Source organism: Chlorocebus sabaeus, chromosome 26 (assembly GCF_047675955.1).
Source record: "Chlorocebus sabaeus isolate Y175 chromosome 26, mChlSab1.0.hap1, whole genome shotgun sequence".
Lineage (NCBI taxonomy): Eukaryota > Metazoa > Chordata > Mammalia > Primates > Cercopithecidae > Chlorocebus > Chlorocebus sabaeus.
The window spans coordinates 43,323,306-43,343,908 of NC_132929.1; the positions used below are offsets into that span (position 1 = coordinate 43,323,306).

The following is a 20,603-nucleotide window of genomic DNA, read 5'->3' on the forward strand; positions in this document are numbered from 1 at the left end:
CTGCCTCTGTCACTAATTAGCTACGTAACCTTTGGCAAGTTATATAATGTCTTATGCCTCAGTTTTCCCATCTGTAAGATGGGGATAATAATAGTATCTAGGTTGGGTGGGGCACGGTGGCTCACACCTGTAATCCCAGCACTTTGGGAGGCCGAGGTAGGCAGATCACGAGGTCAAGAGATTGAGACCATCCTGGCCAACATAGTGAAACCCCAACTCTACTAAAAATATAAAAATTAGCTGGGCGTGGTGGTAGGTGCCTGTAGTCCCAGCTACTCAGGAGGTTTGGGCAGAAGAATTGCTTGAACCCAGCAGGTGAAGGTTGCAGTGAGCCAAAATTGTGCCACTGCACTCCAGCCTGGCGACAGAGTGAGACTCCGTCTCAAAAAAAAAAAAAAAAAAGAAAAAAGAAAAAAAAAATAATAGTATCTAGGTTGTTGTGAGGTTAAATGAGATGATCCGTAAAAGGCTTAGCACTATGACTGACACTTATTAAGTGTTAACTACTGGTAATGGTAGTGCTAATAATAGAAAACTTGTTTACATTCTGTACTTCCTACCCTGACTTGGCCATGGGACTCTTTATTTTTTTTATTTTTATTTATTTTTTTTTGAGACAGAGTCTCGCTCTGTTGCCAGGCTGGAGTGCAGTGGCAAGATCTTGGCTCACTGCAACCTCCGCCTCCCAGGTTCAAGTGATTCTCCTGCCTCAGCCTCCTGAGTGGCTGGGACTACAGGCATGTACCGCCATGCCTGGCTAATTTTTTGTATTTAGTAAAGATGGAGTTTCACCACGTTAGCCAGGATGGTCTTAATTTCTGACATCATGATCCACCTGCCTCGGCCTCCCAAAGTGCTGGAATTATAGGCGTGAATCACTGCCCCCAGCCAGCCATGGGACTCTTTTTGAGGAACATCTATAAACATCTCACAGAATTATAGCTGTGTTGAACTAACTGAGAAATTCTGCCTTTACGTTATACACATTATACTTCTATATTTTCTTCTATTCTGTAGTTGCTTGTTGAATAATGATATCTTACATATTATCTTAAATATAATGATTTTTTAAGTTTCAAAGTATTTTTTAATCCTAATTTATTTTCGGATTGGTATAGGACAGCTGGTATAATGTTAAGCCTATGTTACCACTGAAGAAACTAGGGCTTATCATGTGGCCATTCAGCAGCAAAGCCAGATCTCTATACAACATTTCTTTTCTTTTTGCTTGGTGTTCTTCCCCCAGGCGGTATTGTCTCAAGGTCAAGCCGAGTCCATTTTGTTTTCTTGTGTTTTCTCATGTACCCAGCACAGTTTTAAGGATAAAATAGATCCTTTGTACGTCTTGGCTGAAATGAGAATGAGGCAAGTGGAGGTTTTAGTGGGGCTCTTTAATTGGATCTTCCTCATATCTAGCTACTTTGAGAGGCTGTACAATTGCTGTAGAACATTCACCTAGAAGAATAAGAATACCCAAACTAAGGAGATTGATATTCGAATGACTAACTTTCTTTAAAATGTTAAAACTTTCAGTGCTTAGTATCTGTTGACTCACTAGTCACTGTCTCTTTTTCTTGGATAATATGTCACATGGAAATGAAAGAAATTAACAGCCATAGTTACTTTGGAAACATTGATTCCAAAGCCAGTCTCTCAGACTCTGCTTCCTTGGTGTATCATTTGATGGAGTCACTGAAACTTTGGGTCAGAAATGAAGTAATATTTAACTTTGAGGATTAAATCGTGGTAAGTCAGTTAGCCAGCAATCACTGAAGGATTTATTTTATTTTTTCCTTAATGCCAGTTATTCAAGCCAAGACTCATATTTTCAGCTTCGGGGCCAGATAATCTAGTCTCAAGATGTTTGAAAACTGAATTTTCTACCTCCAACTCCTTCCCACAGGATAGAGTAAGAGTCTAATCTGGAATTTTCTCAGTGATGCAATGGGTAGTATATATACTGCCTTCATGGTGTTTTGAAGGTTGAATGTATACTATTACTTAGGAATTAATTTGAACCTATCTAGAGACAATAAGAGGAGGGAAGGATTTGTAATTCTCAAAGATGTTGGTCTGTCCTCCTTTCTGTTGCCTTATCTAAAGAGAGATATTTGCTGGGCAGTGGGCTGGGGATGGTCCTTGGAGGTGGTAACTGCGATCCTGTGGCCTATTAGGTTGTGTTTTTTGCACTTGTGATTTGACTGTAGAGGCCAACTAAAATGTTAAATTAGTGTTTGGGAGCTCGAATCATATTAACTCATTATAGTAATATGATTTATTTAATGAAAATTAGAAGGACTGATGGTCATTTATATAAAATGAGAAAATACATAATTGTCTAGTTAAATGCTGTTTAGTAAACAGAATATTTCAAAACATGGAATTCCTTATGGGAAACAGAATGAAAAGAGTCCTTGATGGTGAAAATATTGGTACCCACATAGTACCCAGAAAACCTTGACTTTCCTCTTTGACCAGCCAACCTGAAGGTGTGAAACTTAAAGAGGGAACAAAAGGTCTGGACCCCAGCTTCGCTTGTGGCTGTGCCAGTGGTCCTAGTCTTTTATATAATAATTTTTCCGATGTGTATCTTGTAAATTAAGAGTAGTTTTTAAAGGGTTTTAAAATTGACCTGAGAGCTAGAATGATGGTTTGATTTATTTGGACTTTAAATTTCTAATCACATAAGGAATCTTCCTTGCAGCCAAGATCATATTTTAAACAAGCAAACAAGACATCATCCTAATGTAAAATTAAATATTTGTATATGGCTGGATTGCATTGTAGTATCATGTGACAAGCAAGGATATTAATGTTTTCAGAAAATCAATGAATATTTGTCAAATAAAATTAATTATGTATGTTTCCTTCTCTCCTTCTCTCAGCATTCACTGTTATAGGTTTGTTTCATACAATAATGTGTATTGTATCGATTTGAATCTAAGGAATGAACCTGAGCTCATGGTTCTCTGTACCTTTCCCACCTTTGCTTTTCCCCACCTCTCCATGTTCCTATAACTTCATACATGCTCATATCCATTATGGCAGTGATGTATTATTGGCATCCAGCCAACATGACAGGATGTCACAGGTCGCTGAGAAGAGATTTTCAGACTCTGTTTCCACCCGAATTAACTATTATTGAAATAGTTTATTGAGATTGAAGTATTGATCATTTTCTGCTAACCTTGGCTTAAGGGAAGGAAGAAGAGGCAGTAGTGTTTTTGAAAGACACTAAATTTCATTTTTTAAAATCTCATTTATTTAGCCTTTTTTTCTTTCTGTTTTATAGCCTTTATTGTTTTATTGCTTGGAAAAGGGTATCTTGGTTTTATTTTTTATGACAGTATAATTATACTTCAGAAATGCACTTGATTACTATGGGTAACAAAATTGTTCTAGTATATTGGTTTGGCCAATATTGCTATACAAACAACTTTTCAGTCAATTGAGTCTGGTAAAAATCAATACATTATGGTAATATTTCAAGTAAGAATTTGCTGAATCTAAGTGTTTCAACTTCATCTCCTTTCAGGGAAAAAAAATAGTTTTGAAGTGGCAAGACTTCTTTCTAATATTTTAATAACAAATTTTTATTTATAAAGACATTTAAAGTCCCCAGTAAAAGTGGTTGTGATTGCGTAAACATTACATTAGCACACTTCTGTATTATAGGGTGCAAGATATCTAGTTTCCATTTGAAATCTATTCCCTGCCACACCAAGAAGGCATAACATCAGGGACTGACATAGTGTCTGTCACTTTTGGATTCTGGATTCCTGTATGTAGTTCTGGGTGCTGAGTTTACAGACATGTGGACAGTTCAGAGAGCACCCAGAGGAGCAATGGAGAGAATAATGAGGGATTGGGGAATTGTGCCTGTTCAGTCCTCCTTCATTCATCTGTCAGGCAGCCAAGTTCTGAGCATGTGCTATGTGGAGGGCTCTGTGTCAGATGTTGGGGACAGCCTAGCCTCGAAACTTGTGTCTGGATAGATGCGTAAGTTCTGTCCTCAGGTACGCATGGGACCTCACAGTCTGGGCCACCTGTCTGTGTGTATGGTGCACAAATCTGGGGGCTGAAGAAGGAGTGATGGCTTTTGGCTCTTTCCTCAGGAAGGATCAGGAAAGGCCTCATGGAGGAACTGGCATTTGAGAAGTGTTTGAAAGGAATTGGCTAACTTTTCTCTGAGGAAGAGAAGATTAAAGGGCTCCATGACAGCTGACTTAAAGTCTGAAGGGCACTTCTGTAGATGAGGAGCAGGTTTGCTTTGTGTTCTTCTGAAGACTAGACACAAATGGCCTGTCTTGAATGTCTCTGTGACAGTCGGCCTTTGGTTAGAGTGATTAATGTACTCTTTCTACTCTTCTTCCCACTGGGTTGTGTTCCCTGGACGAGAGTCATGTCTAGGTTATCTTGGTGGGAGTCCTTACAGGGCCCAGCACAGTGCCTTACCTACTGTAGGCACTTAGTGAGTGTTTCAGGAATTTACCTGCAGAGGCAAATTCTTCACAGCCTAAGGATGGACACAATGTGTTGTTCATTGCTTTGTGACTCTGGGAAGTGGTGAACTCCTCTACCTTAAGCAGAATGATGTGGCTGTTGTTCAGAATGGCTGAGAAAAGAATTCCCACTTTGACCTGGACATGAGATGACTGCACAGATTTCTCCCAAGCCTAAAGTCCCAGAACTAAATTCAGCATTCAGTTACCATAAAAATCTTATGTCAGGTGTTGCTTGGTTTTGTTTAGTCTATATTCATTTTTTGCTGAACATCCTGTCACTGTGCCAAGGACTATTCCAAGCATGTGCAGTCCAGTTGTGAACAAGATAGGCAAGGTCAGATAGGCAATGTCCAGAGCTCACACTAGTGGGGCAAACAATAATCAAGACAGTAAACACTGAAGTAAGATTATATAGACCTTGCATGTTCTATTAAAAAATGTAGAAGAGGTGCTCAGGAAGACCTGTCTGAGGTGGTGCTGTTTGAGCTGAGACTTAAAGACAGGATGGAATCAGTTTGGGAAAATCTGGGAGAAGAACCTTATAGGCAGAAGTAACCACTCAGGCAGAAACCCTAAGATTAAGATAGGCATGAACTTGTGTAATTGGAGTAGAATAAACTCTGGGGAAGGTGGAGAGATGGACAGGGCTTGATCACCCTGGGTCTTTTAGTCCTTGCTAAATCCTTGCTAAGAAGGTATGTTACCCTCTTTTTACTTGTGAGAAAGATAAAGCTTGGAAGGGCTAAGTGGCATGCCCAAGATCAAGTCAAGAATAAAACTTAGGTCTTCTGACACCTGCTTCTCAAGCCAAGGTTTTTCTGTTTGCCATTCACTCTCTGAGTTTCCTAACTTTTAACCCAAATTATTTTTGGATGTAAGATATAAAATCAGTGTATAGATTGAAAAATCAGTGATGTGTCATCTCTAGGTGTTAATTTTAGAGGCTTTTTAGTAGATGTTAAAACATCCATTTCTTGGCTGACAGTTATGACAACGTAACTTGTTATTTCATCTACCCTTTGGGTCTCCTTACTTACCAAAAACTTATAATTTAATAATTGAATCCCTGGATTAATTATATGGTTGTGCTAGCAGAGTCTTGATTTATAAGACACGTTACATTTTTTATAGCTATTTTACAGTATTTGATGTGTTAGAAAATCGTAGTCTCTCGGTTGGCATATTGCACAAGCAAATATTTGTGTACCATAGCATCTAGGGTATTTACTTAAATTGCTTTTTTGGAAAATAATTCACTGGAAAGTGCAAAAGGCATTTACTGTGTATAACTTTCTGCCACAGTTTTTTTTTTCTTTGCTCTGTCATTGGTTACTTTGATGTAGGAGACCATGTTTCTGTTAAATTGCTGCCTTACTAGAGCAAAATAAGTTTAGGTTCTGATTTGTACACTAACGTTGAATTGGAGGAGCAGTTTGTAAAATTTGAGAAGGAAATAGCAATAGAAATTTAGGTTGTGGGTATTAAGCATTTAAAAAAAAACCCATTAATTTGCTTTCTAATGTGACTTTATATCATGTTGTCTTCTTGACCCTAAAATTTCCTTACTTTTCCTTGTCTGTATGGCAAAAAGAAAGAAAAAGAGAGTACAGTGCTATTGCTGAAAGCAGTTAATGGTTTTTGTCTCGGGAATTTAAATAATAAAATGAAAAATGTTCACACAAAATTAGAACTTGCTTTAGGACACAATCAATATAGCATTTTAACAAGCTTAATGTATTTGGAAGATATGTATTGTGTGAGGTTCTCAAACATACTGATTCTATTACGACAGTTAACTGTAGCAGCAAAATGTAACAATATACTTAGCCAATAAACATAAAACTTATTAAATAATAATTAAATTTTCAGAAAAGTTATCTAAATATTATGAATAAAATATATTTTACATGGCCTCAGCAACAAAATGTATAGCCAATGAAACTTTATAAGTGGTGAAGAAAACCATATATGGGATAAAATTATAGAATGAATTTTTACCACAGACACATGTACCGAGTTAAGTTTGTGTACATCATTTATTTCTTCTCTCTTTTAACTTCTTTTGGAGGTAATTCTTAGTGAGTATTTGCAGAGCACAACAGCTGGGGTAACTGACTGAAGGGGCAAATGAGAAGTTTCCCTGCTCCTTTGGAGTCTCAAGTGAAATGTTTCAAGGCCCTACCTGCCCCCATACATGGAAGATGCAAGAGGTACTCAGATTCACTGTGGTTGCGTTTACATTTCCACAGTGGGCCCCAATCACAAGCTTCATGTTATGGTCCCAGCTGCGTGGGAATGTAGCTGAGTACAGTAGGTATCGTCATCCTCATTTGATTTATGAAGAAACGGAAACATGGATAAATGAATGGATTTCCCTGAGGATTCAGACCAAGTCAAGGATAGGACTACCACTGAAACCCAGGCTTTCTTAATTCTTAGTCCTTTCCCAATGCCATTCCTGGTAAATAATCACATTTTGACTCCATGAGGAGCTAGAATAAACAGAATATATGCAAACCTAAGAATTTCTGCCAGCAATCTCTAGCAGATATACTTCAACTGTACTTTGAATTTTTATTTTGTACACCAGGCACAGGCACATGTATGTTATAGATGAGCAATATGAACAAACAGCTGTCTCCCTTCCCGCTTCCTTCCTTGGAACTTGTAATCTTTGAATAACTGATTAGCCCAGTGTCAGAAATGTTTATGCTGATCTCTGAACCTCAGTCCATTCAACAGATGACTCCCTGGAAATTTTATCTTTGGTTTTCTTTTTTTTTCACTGCCATGATTTTGTGAGTTAGTTTATGAGTGTATTTAAATCATTTCTGGAATCTAAATATTTTGGGCTTGCTGGTCTTTATAAGGAAGTTAGTTTCCCTTCTCTCATATAGACCTCTTTCTGCTTTCTCCTCCTGTCTATCGTATTTTAAAAGTATATGTGACACCGTTAAGTTTTAATCTTCTAAATGGATTGGAGAATAGCACCTTCCCTTGACTAACCTCAAAGGATTTTTAAAAACAGAATGTTGCCCAATTTTTGAGGGAGAATGTTCTAACACAGTTTATATATTTTTGTAACTCCACAAAGGTATCTCGTAAAGAACATTGGTGGAATTGGGTTTTAAAGTCCAAATACTTTCCTTCTGTTGTGCAGAACATAGCTCCTCAACCTAGAGGCACAGTGTCATATGCAGGGAAGTCACTCAGATTCCTTCTTATTATTGGTTTAAAGATCACTGTCCCTGGATGGTATAAGATATGATGGTAGTTTGTACTGTTCAGTTTTTACATTAAAGGAAAAGTCTCTCCTGGTTTCTTTTGACCCTAGTCATGATATGCCCATTTCATGAAGTCTATTTTATGCACAAAAGTGCACAAAATGAAGATAAAGTGCCTCTCTCCAGCCTGACAAAAGCCATTTCTTTGCAGAATGGTAGCTGCAGCGAAAGTGAATAAATGAATGGACAGCAATCACAGCCTAGTTGATGAAACTGTTCAATTAAAGCACAGGCATTTACATGGTGTAATTTCCCTAAATTGCCAATGAGCCCCTTTAGACACAACCAGTGTTCAAATTGATTTCAGCATTGATTTTGGCTGAAGCTGATAAATTTCTGCTTGTTAGTTAAAGTAATTTTGCAGAAGACTTTGTACTGCAGTATTGAAGTGTTCATTTAGCTGATGGTTAGAAGAGGAGTTATTTACAGAGGCCTCTACTGTTGTTCTGAGATGGGACAATTCCCCAATCATCTTTTACTTTTAATTTTTTAGGCTTCAGTATTCCAATCAATAGGTGATTGAAACTGATTAAAACTTATCCAACCAGCTGCCTATGGCAGTTTAATTAGAAGCTGGATGATTCTTAAATTAAAGTTGTCTTATTTTCATTGCAAAGCCATCTTCCAGAAGAGTAAGGCACAAACAGTGCAGAAAACTTAAAAGACTGGCTTTGCTAAGGTATCTTGCAAATGTTAAATCACTCAATAGCTATTCCTAAGACAATTCAAAAATGTATCAGAGAGTTTGCTTTTATGGAGATTAGAAGTAATAACATGCTTACTTGCCAGCCAAGGAATGTTTGTTTCATTCAGTCAGAGAGATTACCTACTGTATAATGATATATGTGAAAGACCAGCTGTTTGGGATATATCTATTATTTCATAAGCAAGATGAATGCTTGAGCTTATTTTTAAACACTGTAATGCAGGATGAAACTAGCCATCATGATATCCTCTGCATCTGCCCCCTGGAAACCGTCAGCTTTGAATTTATATTTTTATTCTGTTTTGAGGTCTTGATTAAAATAAGTCTCCATTGAATGAAAAACAGAAATTTTTTATGTAAGTTCATGTTGACTTGTCAACAGTATTGTGGGCAGGATTATAGAAGAGAAATTTTTGCTCCTCCTCTGCTCCCTGGGGAAGCTTCTCCATACTCATTTTATCTAGTGTGGGACAATTTCTTGAGTTTTTAATGGAAATGGGTTAATATTTTTGTCATAGGGGACATATTACATCTGATATTACGGGGAAGAAGGGAAGAAATGGCTCACTTTTCAGAGGTGCATTTACTCTTTGACCCACTAGGGTACTATTTAGTGTTCTAGAAGAGGTAATTTAGTAAATTGTACCCCAGTGGCCTGAAAAAGTTAATGCAACTCTGAAAAGTAAGCCATTCAATCGATTTTCCCTATTGCTTTTAAAAAATCAACACTGACCATATCCAGAGAATGTTGAAGACAACTGAAATTAGAGGATCTAGAAGCAACCAGTTTATTTTTACACAAAGCTTGTTGGGACATGCACTGGATTTGGCTTCAGAGGACCCAAATCTACTTCCCACTCCAGTACTTACAGATAGGAATCGTGAAGCAGTCAGTGACCTCACCAAGCCTTGGTTTCCTTATCTATAAAGTGGTGATAATAATAATATTTACCTCACAAATTTTTGTGGAAATAAAATAGCTTTACTGTATGTAAAATGTTTTATAAACTATGAAGCACAATAGAATATTAATTATTAGAATAAGGAGGTTTTCTGAAGTAGCCATTTATGTATCTGATTTTGGAAAGTAATTTGTTGTTAGTTTTCCCAGAAACTATGAGCAAAGATTAGATGGCTATCAAGTTGTTTCAGGAGAGAGTTTCCTAGCTAGTTAATCCTCAGGGCTAGTTAATCCTCAGGGTATTTCTATTGCCCCCCACATATATTTTCTAACAATTCCAGTTATTTCATTCCTTCTCATCTTTAGGCTTTATATCTCTTGCTTCTCTGTTTACCCACTACATTCTTTCAGAATCCTTGATCAAGAGATCAGTGTGACTGTAGCTTCCTTGATCTCAAAGGTATTTAGACCATATATTAAAAGACATTACTCTAGTTGATGTGGAGAGTGTTAAAGGCTTGAACCAGGCCACATCAACTTGGGGAAGAAATACTGAGGTAGTGATGACTACATTAACTCTGAGGCAGGTATGGGAGTAAAAAGGGGTATATAGCCAGAGTAAACAGAAAGAAGAAATGGCAAATGTAGAGTTACAGTAGCTTTCTCTTATTGAAAATCTTTCTAATCTAGCCAAGTTCCCTATATCATCCATTTGGTTGATTTATGAGCCCTATGTACAATCAGTTATCTTGAAATTAATATCTGTGACCTAACAACGTATTTGACTTGAGACCTAAACAGTATGAGGGGCTCTGTTTTTTTGTTTTTTGTTTTTCCTTTCTTTCTTTCTGAGACAGAGTTTTGCTCTTGTTGCCCAGGCTGGAGTGCAATGGTGCGATCTTGGCTCACTGTAACCTCTGCCTGCCGGATTCAAGTGATTCTCCTGCCTCCGCCTCCCAAGTAGCTGGGATTACAGGCATGTGTCACCACGCCCTGCTAATTATTGTATTTTTAGTAGAGACGGGGTTTTGCCATGTTGGCCAGGCTAGTCTCGAACTCCTAACCTCAGGTGATCTGCCCACATCGGCCTCCCAAAGTGCTGGGATTACAGGCGTGAGCCACTGTGCCTGGCCTGTTTCTTAACCACAGATTATTTTGCAATCAGTAGTCAAGCATCTGTAATGGGTTTTTAGGCAGAAGGAAGGTTGGCAAAGACTGCTATTTGAACTAGTACAGTTTACATAAAAGCTTCTTTTTACAACTGCTGTTTACTTTGGATTTCCTATTTTAACAGCTAGAGCCTGGCTAATGTGTTTATCTATTATGGAAGGCAACAACTGTCAGTGTTGATTTCCCTGAAACTATTTGAAGTATTTCTGTGAATGGCTACTTTAGTATGTGACAGAATGTTGAAATTTCGAAGCTTGGCCATTAGTCTTAAACGTGTTAATAAAATCTACCTTCAAATAAACCTACCAAGTGAACAATTTCTAAAAAGGCCAAGCAATTAGAGGATTAAATTTTAATTTAAAAATTTAAATGTATTTAATTTAAAGTTTAAAAATTATATTTTTCATTAGCTGAACCACAGCTAGTTTACATTTAGTTACTGAAACGATATCATTGCATTAAAAGGTGACATCTAGAGGGTTTTAAAATTAATCTCGCAAGATACTAAAAGATTTTTGTTTTGTTTGTGTCAGTATTTGTGTACTCATGTGCTTTATACAGCAGAGAAACGTTCTGCTTGTTTTGTATTAGCTTCAGAGTTGTTCAGCCTTATAATCTTTTGGGAAAATGTAATACAATCAACTCTCAGATTCCTTGTTTTAAGTAGTAGTCTCATGGGGGTATCTCCTAATAGTTTAACCTCCTCGATTTCTACCATCTTCTTTCTTTTTGTTTTAGTTTTCCTTTATGCCAACACTATAAAGTCTTTGAAATGGAAACTTCTAAATTGAAGAAAGACTTGTATCTTGTTATTCTAAATTTACATAAAAGCAGAGGCTTTTTTGGTTAATAAATAAAATGTCACACAAAGAGCAAAGAAGCATCATCTCTGTAAATATAGAAACTGATGATCCTACAGTATATAAGCTTTAACCAATGCCATGTTTGAATAAGGAAGTAGATTTAATAATTGAACCTGAGTGTGACCAACTCTTAACTTTCTGTGCCAATGAGGAGAATGAAGAATTGCATTTTAGACAATGATTTATTTGTCTTGTCTTGATCAAACTTTTTCATAATGAATCAGATCTCAGAGACCTTTCTTTTCCTTTGTCTTTTTACCTCTATCATGTCTCTGATGGACGTCCTATAAATCCCTAGGGCGTTCAGAGAATAGAGAATCAGGGAATACAGGATATCTCGCAAGCTGTGAAATCTTTGCATGAAAAACAAAGAACTGATGTTATTATTTGAGAGAGTGAGCTATCTCTGCAATGAGCTAATAACAACAAATACATTTGTAACTTTTATTTATTTTAAAATAGCCTTTGCTCACCGTTTTTCTTGTCTTCTACCTGTTCTCTAAGAGACACAGGGAACAAAATAACCATCACTTTCTTTCTTGCTTACCTAGAATGAGACCATGTCTTTTTAATTACTGGTTATTTCTTGAGCCAAATCCTAACCGTTGCTTTCACTATTTTAGTGGCTGGATTATTTTCTTAGGTTTCCTATCCATTTGGAGAACCTTTCAACAATTGATAACACTCTATAAATAATTCACAAAGTAATTGTGTCCCTCTTTTCACTAACCTTCTTTGAAGTATGTTATGTGAGAAGTAGAATTTAAGTCAGTGGCATTTAGTTCATGTGGTTAATGAAGGAAGTGCCCTGTGTCCTTCATAGAACAGTGGCAATACTGTCGTTTCAGTGTTCCTGTTTTGCCATTGTGATTAAAAGTCATTATACATGCAATTACGCTCCAGGTCTTTTCTCCAAGAGGCAAAAACATGGGTATTTCCATACTCATTTTGATAACTATTTTGCTAATAAATTGACATTTATGACATAGGATATTGTCAGTTATGCTGAAATCTGAAATATTTATAGTCAGATTATAGGCCAGCCTCCCCCATTCTTTCTTTAATTATATCCTACCTCACAATCACTAGGAAAGCACATATGCTCCCTATTATAAATTCTTTCTGCTCATAATTTTAAATAATTTGATTCGAATATGTTTAGAAATTAATATGCAGAATAGTACCATAGAAAATAGATGCCTACTTTAATTGTATGAGATTGTACCAGCTTTATCAGAAAATATATGATCAGCTCTAGGTTATTTATTTTGTGAACAAGAGTCAGCTGGGACGATTCATATTTTTTGGTTCTCCTAGAATTTGAAATTCTAGGCATAAAGAATTTTAGTAAACATGGTAAAATCCAGATGCAGTTGATCTTATGCATGGCATAAATTTGTGTGGGAGTCCAGATGTTGGAATTTGAACACAGGTTGTTTCCCCCTTCTGTCCTGTGTGGACTTTTTAACATGTTATTTTCACATACTTATTTTCCTTACTTTTATTTATTTTTTGATACAGGGCCTCACTCTGTCACCTAGGCTAGAGTGCAGTGGTATGATCATGGCTTACCGTAGCCTCGACCTCCCAGGCTCAGGTGATCCTTTCACCTCACTTCCCAAGTAGCTGGGACCACAGGCATGTGCCCCCATGCCCAGCTAATTTTTTAAAATTTTTTGTTGGGATGAGGTATAATTTATGTTGCCCAGTCTGGTCTTGAATTCTTGGACTCAAGCAGTCCTCCCACCTCAGCCTCCCAAAGTGTTGGGATTACAGATGTGAGCCACTGTGCCCTGCCTATTTTCCTTACCTTTAAAGATTATTCTAGAAATTCAGTTTACTCTTTGTAACGATGTATCTTTTAATAAATTCTCATTAACAGTTTAGATGAAGGTGAGCACACCTCTAACCTTTTATGTATTGTACTAGACTCATCTTTAACATTTCAAAGAGTAGGTAATATAGTCAGTTGGATTTGTCCCTAAGTATTGCTTTTGAAATCAGTCACATGTTTTTTGAACACTTTGTGCAAAGTACTTCACTTGGCACTCGGGTAGATAACATCAACTTTCATGGCCTCAGGGACCCCATTCTTTGGGGTCTGTTGTTAGCTTACTGTTTGTACCTTCTCATCTCCTTTACTGTTTTCTTCTCATCTTTCTGACCTTTGAATTTAGAGAGCCTCAGTTCCAGTCCTTACACCTCTTCTGTGTTTAATTCACTTCCTAAGTGAGTGTGTGTAATTCCATGGCTTTGCATATCATCTGTATGCTGAGGAAGTCCAAATGTATGTCTGTAGCCCTGGCCTGTGTCCTGAACTTCAGACTCACATCTGATTACCAGTTGGATGTCCTCTAGGCATTTTAAAATTATCTAAAACTGAATTCCTGATTTCTTTGGAAACCTACTTCGTTTACTGCTTTTCGCATCTCAGTAACTGGAAACTCTATTCTACAAGTTGCTAAGGACAAAAACTTTGCAGTCTTTCTTCATCCTTCTTTTTATTTCAGACTATATATACCTTTGCCCACAAATCTTGTGGGTTCTTCCTCAAAAATATTTCAAGAAGCTGACCACCTTTCATCACTCTTTTCTTGCTACCCTATTCAAAACCACTATTACTGCTTGCTAGGATTTTATTGCAAAAGCCTCCCAGTTTCTATCCTTGCTTTCCTGCAATGTGTTCTCTCCACTCAGCAGCCAAAGTGATCTTTCTAAAGTATTAGGTCTCCCCCTCTGCTCATAACCTCTTATATCACTTGGAATAAAAGTCAGAGTCCTCACCATGGCCTAAATGGTGCTACACAGTCTGTTTTCCTTACCTCTCTGACCTCATCTCCCCCAGCTAGCCCTCTTGCTTATTCTGCTTCTGCATACATGTCAAGCACACATTTCCACCTTGGGCTTTTGAACTTGCTGTTTCCTCTACCTGGACTCCCCTTCCCCTAGATGTCCGAATGGTGTGCTCTTATACTGTTCACATGTAACCTGAAGAGAAAGGCATTTCCTGACTTCCTCCCCAACCCTAATATCAAATAGCATGTCCCTAATGTTGATCAGTCTCTATATCCTTACCTTTATTTTTTTCAATGCACTTACCCCCACCTCACATATTGTATATTTATTTGATTATTGTCAGTCAGCCCCTATCAGAAGGTAAACATCACAAGGGCAGGGACTTGATCTCATTTGTTCTCTGCTGTATCCACACTGCCTTGCTTATTGCCTGGCAATCAGAGACATGCATTAAGTATTAAATGTAAAAAAAGGATCTAGGAGGAGAATGTATCATATACTGTGGAAGAGGTTGAGCATATAGTAATGAACAAAATGGACCTTGACCTTCCCCTTGAAACTTACAACAGAGACCCTATATTAAGAATTTACAGCATAGTTAGGTAATTAGAGTTTACAATATAGTTAAATAAAGTGAACACCATACCTGTAATCCCAGCACTTTGGGAGGCCAAGGCTGGAGGATCACTTGAGGCCAGGAATTCAAGACCAGCCTGGGCAACATTTTTGTAGAACCCTTGTTCTACAAAAAATAAAAATAAAAATTAGTCAGCCATGGTGGTACTCTCCTGTAGTCTCAATGACTCAGGAGGCTGAAACAGGAGGGTTGCTTGATGCCAGGAGTTCAAGACCAGCCTGGGCAACATAGTGAGACCCCTTCATTCTGCAAAAAATAAAAATAAAATTTAGCCAGGCATGGTGGTTCGCTCCTGTAGACTCAACTACTCAGGAGGCTGAAGCAGGAGGATCACTTGAGCCCAAAAGTTCAAGGCAGCAGTGAGCTATGATTGTGACACTGTACTCCAGCCTGGGTGATGGAGTAAGACCCTGTTGCTTAAAAAAAAAAATACTAGGCTGGGCGCAGTGGCTCATGCCTGTAATCCCAACACTTTGGGAGGCCGAGGCAGGCAGATCACGAGGTCAGGAGATCGAGACCATCCTGGCTAACATGGTGAAACTCCGTCTCTACTAAAAATACAAAAAATTAGCCTGGCGTGGTAGCGGGCACCTGTAGTTCCAGCTACTTGGGAGGCCGAGGCAGGAGAATGGCGTGAACCCGGGAGGCGGAGCCTGCAGTGAGCGGAGATTATGCCACTGCACTCCAGTCTGGACGACAGAGCAAGACTCCATCTCAAAAAAAAAAAAAAAAAAAAAAAAAAATTAGCCAGGTGTGATGGTGGGCACCTATAGTCCCAGCTATTCAGGAGGCTGAGGCAGGAGAATTGCTTGAACCTGGGAGGCTGAGGTTTCAGTGAGCCGAGATTGCACCACTGCACTCCAGCCTGGGTGACAGAGCGAGACTCGATCTCAAAACAAAAACAGAAACAAAAAATGACTACTGATAAGTTAGAGTACATACCTGTGCATTTAAATAACTGTTAAGAGAAATAATAATTTATAACCAGAACATATAAGGCAATAGAGTAGTTGATACCAATAAATAAATGAAACCACAGGGTAGGAAATCTAGTAGGTAGGTAAGTAAGTAGAAATAAAAGAATGGCATCCAATTGAATTCAGAAAGGAATAAAATGAAAGAAGGAATTGTGACCATTTAAGTAAATCTGACTATATAAGACAACAATAGTAATAATTCAAAATGAAGTCAAACAAAAAGACTGGACAAAATAATATGTTAAGATGAGAAATGCTTGATTGAAGTTAAAATGTTCTGAGATTTTTATATTGTTTAGGAGAAGGATATAGGTGGCAATAAACTTTATATTTTGTTAAGTCAGGTATGATTGTTAAAAGTTATATGGGCAACTAAAACACAGTGAATAGTGAATAGAATGCATAACTTCAAAACAGATGGAATAAAGGGAGAATAATTCTGTATAATAGAGGAAGAGAGAAGGTGATAGGTGTAAATTAAATGAATTAGGTGGTAGAAATAAATCCAAATATATCAGTAATTACAAAAAAAGTAGAGTAATATTAGAGCTAATAGGTTGCATTTTTAAAAATACAACTATGTGCTATTTTAGACTGTATTGGGAGAAGTTTCTAAAATACCAAGACACAGCAAAATTGAAAGAAAAGGGTAGGGGAAAATACCTGGCAAAAACTAATCAAAAGAATGCTCCTATTGTGGTTATATTAACATAAGACAAAATAGACTTTAAGGCAAAAGGTATTACTAGAGAAATGTTATGAAAATACAAATATTTACAACTGAACCACAAATGCCATGTATTAATATGAAAACTCCTGACATGCACCAAAGTGACTCTTAAAGGATAGGTTTATATACATACCTTCGTAAAGAATAACTGGGTATTATATGCTTAGCATCTAACTCAAGAAAATCAAAAAGGTGGGACAGGGAGTAAACCCAAAGAAAATGGAAGGAAATAAATACTAAAGAACAAAAGTTAAAAAAAAAAAAAAAAAGAAGAACAAAAGTTAATTAGGTGAAAATTCAAGAAACAATTCAACAAAACCAAAAGCTGGTTCCTTGGAAAAGCTTATCAAATATAACAGCGAGAAGCAGAAATAACAAAATTAGGAATGAAAAGGGATCATAATTCTAGACATAACAATGATTTTAAAAATAATAGGATCCAATGAATAACTTTATGACGATAAATTTGAAAACACAAAATGGGCAGTTTCTTAGGAAAACTTAATGAAATTGCCTTAAAAATACAAACCAAAATAGACCTAGAGCACTTTAAGAAAATTTATTCATTCAGATATTTAATGATTATTTGTAAAATGTGCCTGATGTAGTTTTAGGCACTGGAAATAATAGCAGTGAACAAAAAAAAAAAAAAAGAAAGAAAGAAAAAGAAAGTCTGTGTTTTCATGGAGCTTCATTTGTTGTGGAGGGAGACATAATAAATTAATAAATTTTGTCAGGTGTTGCTAACTCTGTGAAGAATAAAGAAAGTGGCCAGGTGCGGTGACTTACGCCTGTAATACCAACATTTTGGGAGGCCAAGGTGGGTGGATCACCTGAGATCAGGAGTTCGAGACCAGCTGGACAACATGGTGAAACGTCTCTACTAAAAACACAAAAATTAGCTGGGCCTGGTGGCACACGCCTGTAATCCCTGCTATTCAGGAGGCTGAGACAGGATAATCACTTGAACCCAGGAGGTGGAGGTTGCAGTAAGCCAAGATCATGCCACTGCACTTCAGCCTGGGTAACAGAGTGAGGCTCCATCTCAAAAAAAAAAAAAGAAAAAACAGAAAATGAAGGGAGAGTGTGCTGTTTTATGTAGGAAAGACAAAGGAACAATGTAGGACTGAAGGAAGCAATGGAGCAAGCCAGGTATATATTAGAGAAAGTGGCCCAGCCCTCAGGAGTAGGTGCAAGGCCCTGAGGCAGGAGCACGTTTGGTGGAACAGTTGAGTATTGTACATAAAGGAGACTGGCGGAAGCAGAGATCAGTGAGGTAACCAGAGGCCAGATGATGAAATCCTTGTTTAAGAAGTGGCAGAGCTGGGATTCAAGCTGTCAGTGACTTCAGAGCCCACCCCCTTTGCTCTTGTGCCTCCCAGGATAGATTGGCAGTGATTGCAGAATGCTTCCTTACCTGGAGCAATTTGGATATAATGGTCCTTTGCCTGATTGAAATAGGTCAGTACCTGTGTAAGTTTTGGATTATGTGTTTCCCTGCCCTAGAATACAGGTAAACAAATTAAACATCACCATCTGGTGTGTGTGTGTGTGTGTGTGTGTGTGTCAGAATTTCGCTCTTATTGCCCAGGCTGGAGTACAGTGGTGCAATCTCAGCTCGCTGCACCGTCTGCTTCCTGGGTTCAAGCGATTCTCCTGCCTCAGCCTCTCGAGTAGCTGGGACTACAGGTATCCGCCACCAGGCCCGGCTAATTTTTTGTATTTTTAGTAGAGACGGGGTTTCACTATGTTGGCCAGGCTGGTCTTGAACTCCTGACCTCAGGTGATCCACCTGCCCTGGCCTCCCAAAGTGCTGGGATTACAAGCATGAGCCACTGTGCCCAGCCAAACATCACCGTCTATTTCCTTTAGGTCCCAAAATATGCATATTCTGTTGTGTCTCTAGTCTTGGCTTTGCCACTGGCTGTGTGAGCTTGGATAAGTTATCTAACCTGGCTTTTGGGTGCTTCTGCTATGAAAGAAGGGGATTAGGTTAAATAATTTTCTGTATTTTCTACTAGCTCAATAAATTACCTAATTCTATACTAAGATTAAAAGTTAAGACCAACTTCTTTGTCTGGTCATCTAGAACCTATTGTTACAAATGAAATAAGAAAGTATAGGGCCGGGCTCGGTGGCTCACGTCTGTAATCCCAGCACTTTGGGAGCCCGAGGAGGGTGGATCATGAGGTCAGGAGTTCAAGACAACTCTGGCCAAGACGGTGAAATCCCATCTCTACTGAAAATACAAAACTTAGCTGGGCGTGGTGGCGGCTCCCAACTACTTGGTAGGCTGAGGCAGAGAATTGCTTGAACCCAGGAGGCGGAGGTTGCAGTGAGCTGAGATCGCTCCGTGGTACTCCTGCCTGGGCGACAGAGTGAGACTCTGTCTCAAAAATTAAAATAAAATAAAATAAAATAAGAAAGTATGGATAGTAAGTATTCTCTTGTACTGGGCTCTTTGTTATTTTAAATATATGAAAAACTTACACCAGGCTACTAACTTTTCCCATGGCAAAGTGTATGTGTGTGTGCTCAATTTTAAGAGCTGGGACTGTTCCAAGAAGGCCTGTGCTGGTTACAAACAAAATGGAACACTGAAGGACCAAGCACTAAAAATATCTCATAAAAATGCTTTCTCCATGCAGTCATTGGAACAGGTAATTACTGTGGCAACAGCAAACTAATTTGAAGTGTTAGCTGTTAATTAAAACATTGCAGAGGTATATAGTTGTCTTTTGGTGTAACCAGAGCCTCCATTCAAACTTCATTAATCACTTTACAATTAATTTGTTGAAGAAGGTCAAGACAATTGAGATGCAGTATCTGTTGAAAGTAAACAAATTCCTTTTCTCTAAGTAAATGCCATTTGCAAAGCTAAGGGACACCCTCGACTCATGCCTGGCATTGGCTTTTGTCATCCACTTCTCCTTGATGATTAAATGTTAAATTGGTACTGTCATTGTACTGTAAACCAAACCACATAGCATCTTTATTGCTCGAAATCGAACCCAAACTTCCACGGATGAATTAGCGTGCATCATAATTAAATTATCAAGCCTCTCCTTTTAATTCACTTGGAAATAGGAGACCTTTCTTTTAGAAAAGAGATCGGCTTTCTTGACAAACTAATTAAGTTGCCAAACTGTCCAGTATGGTATGTATCTCAGACTATCTGCTAATCATTTTCTTACCGCTGTTGCTGGTCTCAGACATCCAGGCGTTGCTTATTCAAAGTAACAACACTGATCTTTTTACAACTTTTGAATCCTTGTGTATATATTTAATTATTTGTCTTTATATTTCAATTCTTGGTTAGTGATTCTAATATACAATATTTTTAAAAGTTGGAATTGGAAGAATCTGTGATGTGGAAGGGGAAAAATAATATATCACAAAGTCTTACATATTATATTACTTGTATTTACATGGAATAAACTTACTAATTTCCTTTAAATCACATTTCAGGCCAGGTGTGGTTGCTCACGCCTGTAGTAATCTCAGCATTTTGGGAGGCTGGTAGATCACCTGAGGTCAGAAGTTTGAGACCAGCCTGGCCAACATGGTGAAACCCTGTCTCTATTAAAAATACAAAAAAAAAAATTACCCAGGCATGGTGGTGGGCGTCTTAATTCCAGCTCCTTGAGAGGCTGAGGCAGGAGAATTGTTTGAACCTGGGAGACGGAGGATGCAGTGAGCCAAGACTGCGCCACTGCACTCTAGTCTGGGTGACAGAGCAAGGCTCTGTCTTAAACAAGTAAACAAACAAAAAACATAATATAGGGGATAGGGTTCCACTTATAAAATGTGTATCACTTTGTACAAAGTATAAAAAATTATTTTACTGGGCACAGTGGCTCACACCTGTAATCCCAGTGCTTTGGGAGGTCAAGGTGGGAGGATCGCTTAAGGCTTGGAGTTTGAGACCAACTTGGGCAACATAGCAAGACTTCATCTCTTAAAAAACTTAAAAAAAAAAATTAGCCAGGCATGGTGGTATACTCCTGTAGTACCAGCAGTTTGGGAGGCTGAGG

At 38.0% G+C, this 20,603-nt stretch overlaps 1 protein-coding gene across 10 annotated transcripts in view; it reads left to right on the forward strand.

Moving 5' to 3' along the window:
• Nucleotides 1-20,603, forward strand: part of MAP2K5 (mitogen-activated protein kinase kinase 5) — a 281,469-nt gene that overhangs the window by 59,972 nt on the left and 200,894 nt on the right. The gene's annotated exons all lie outside the window — the stretch shown is intronic.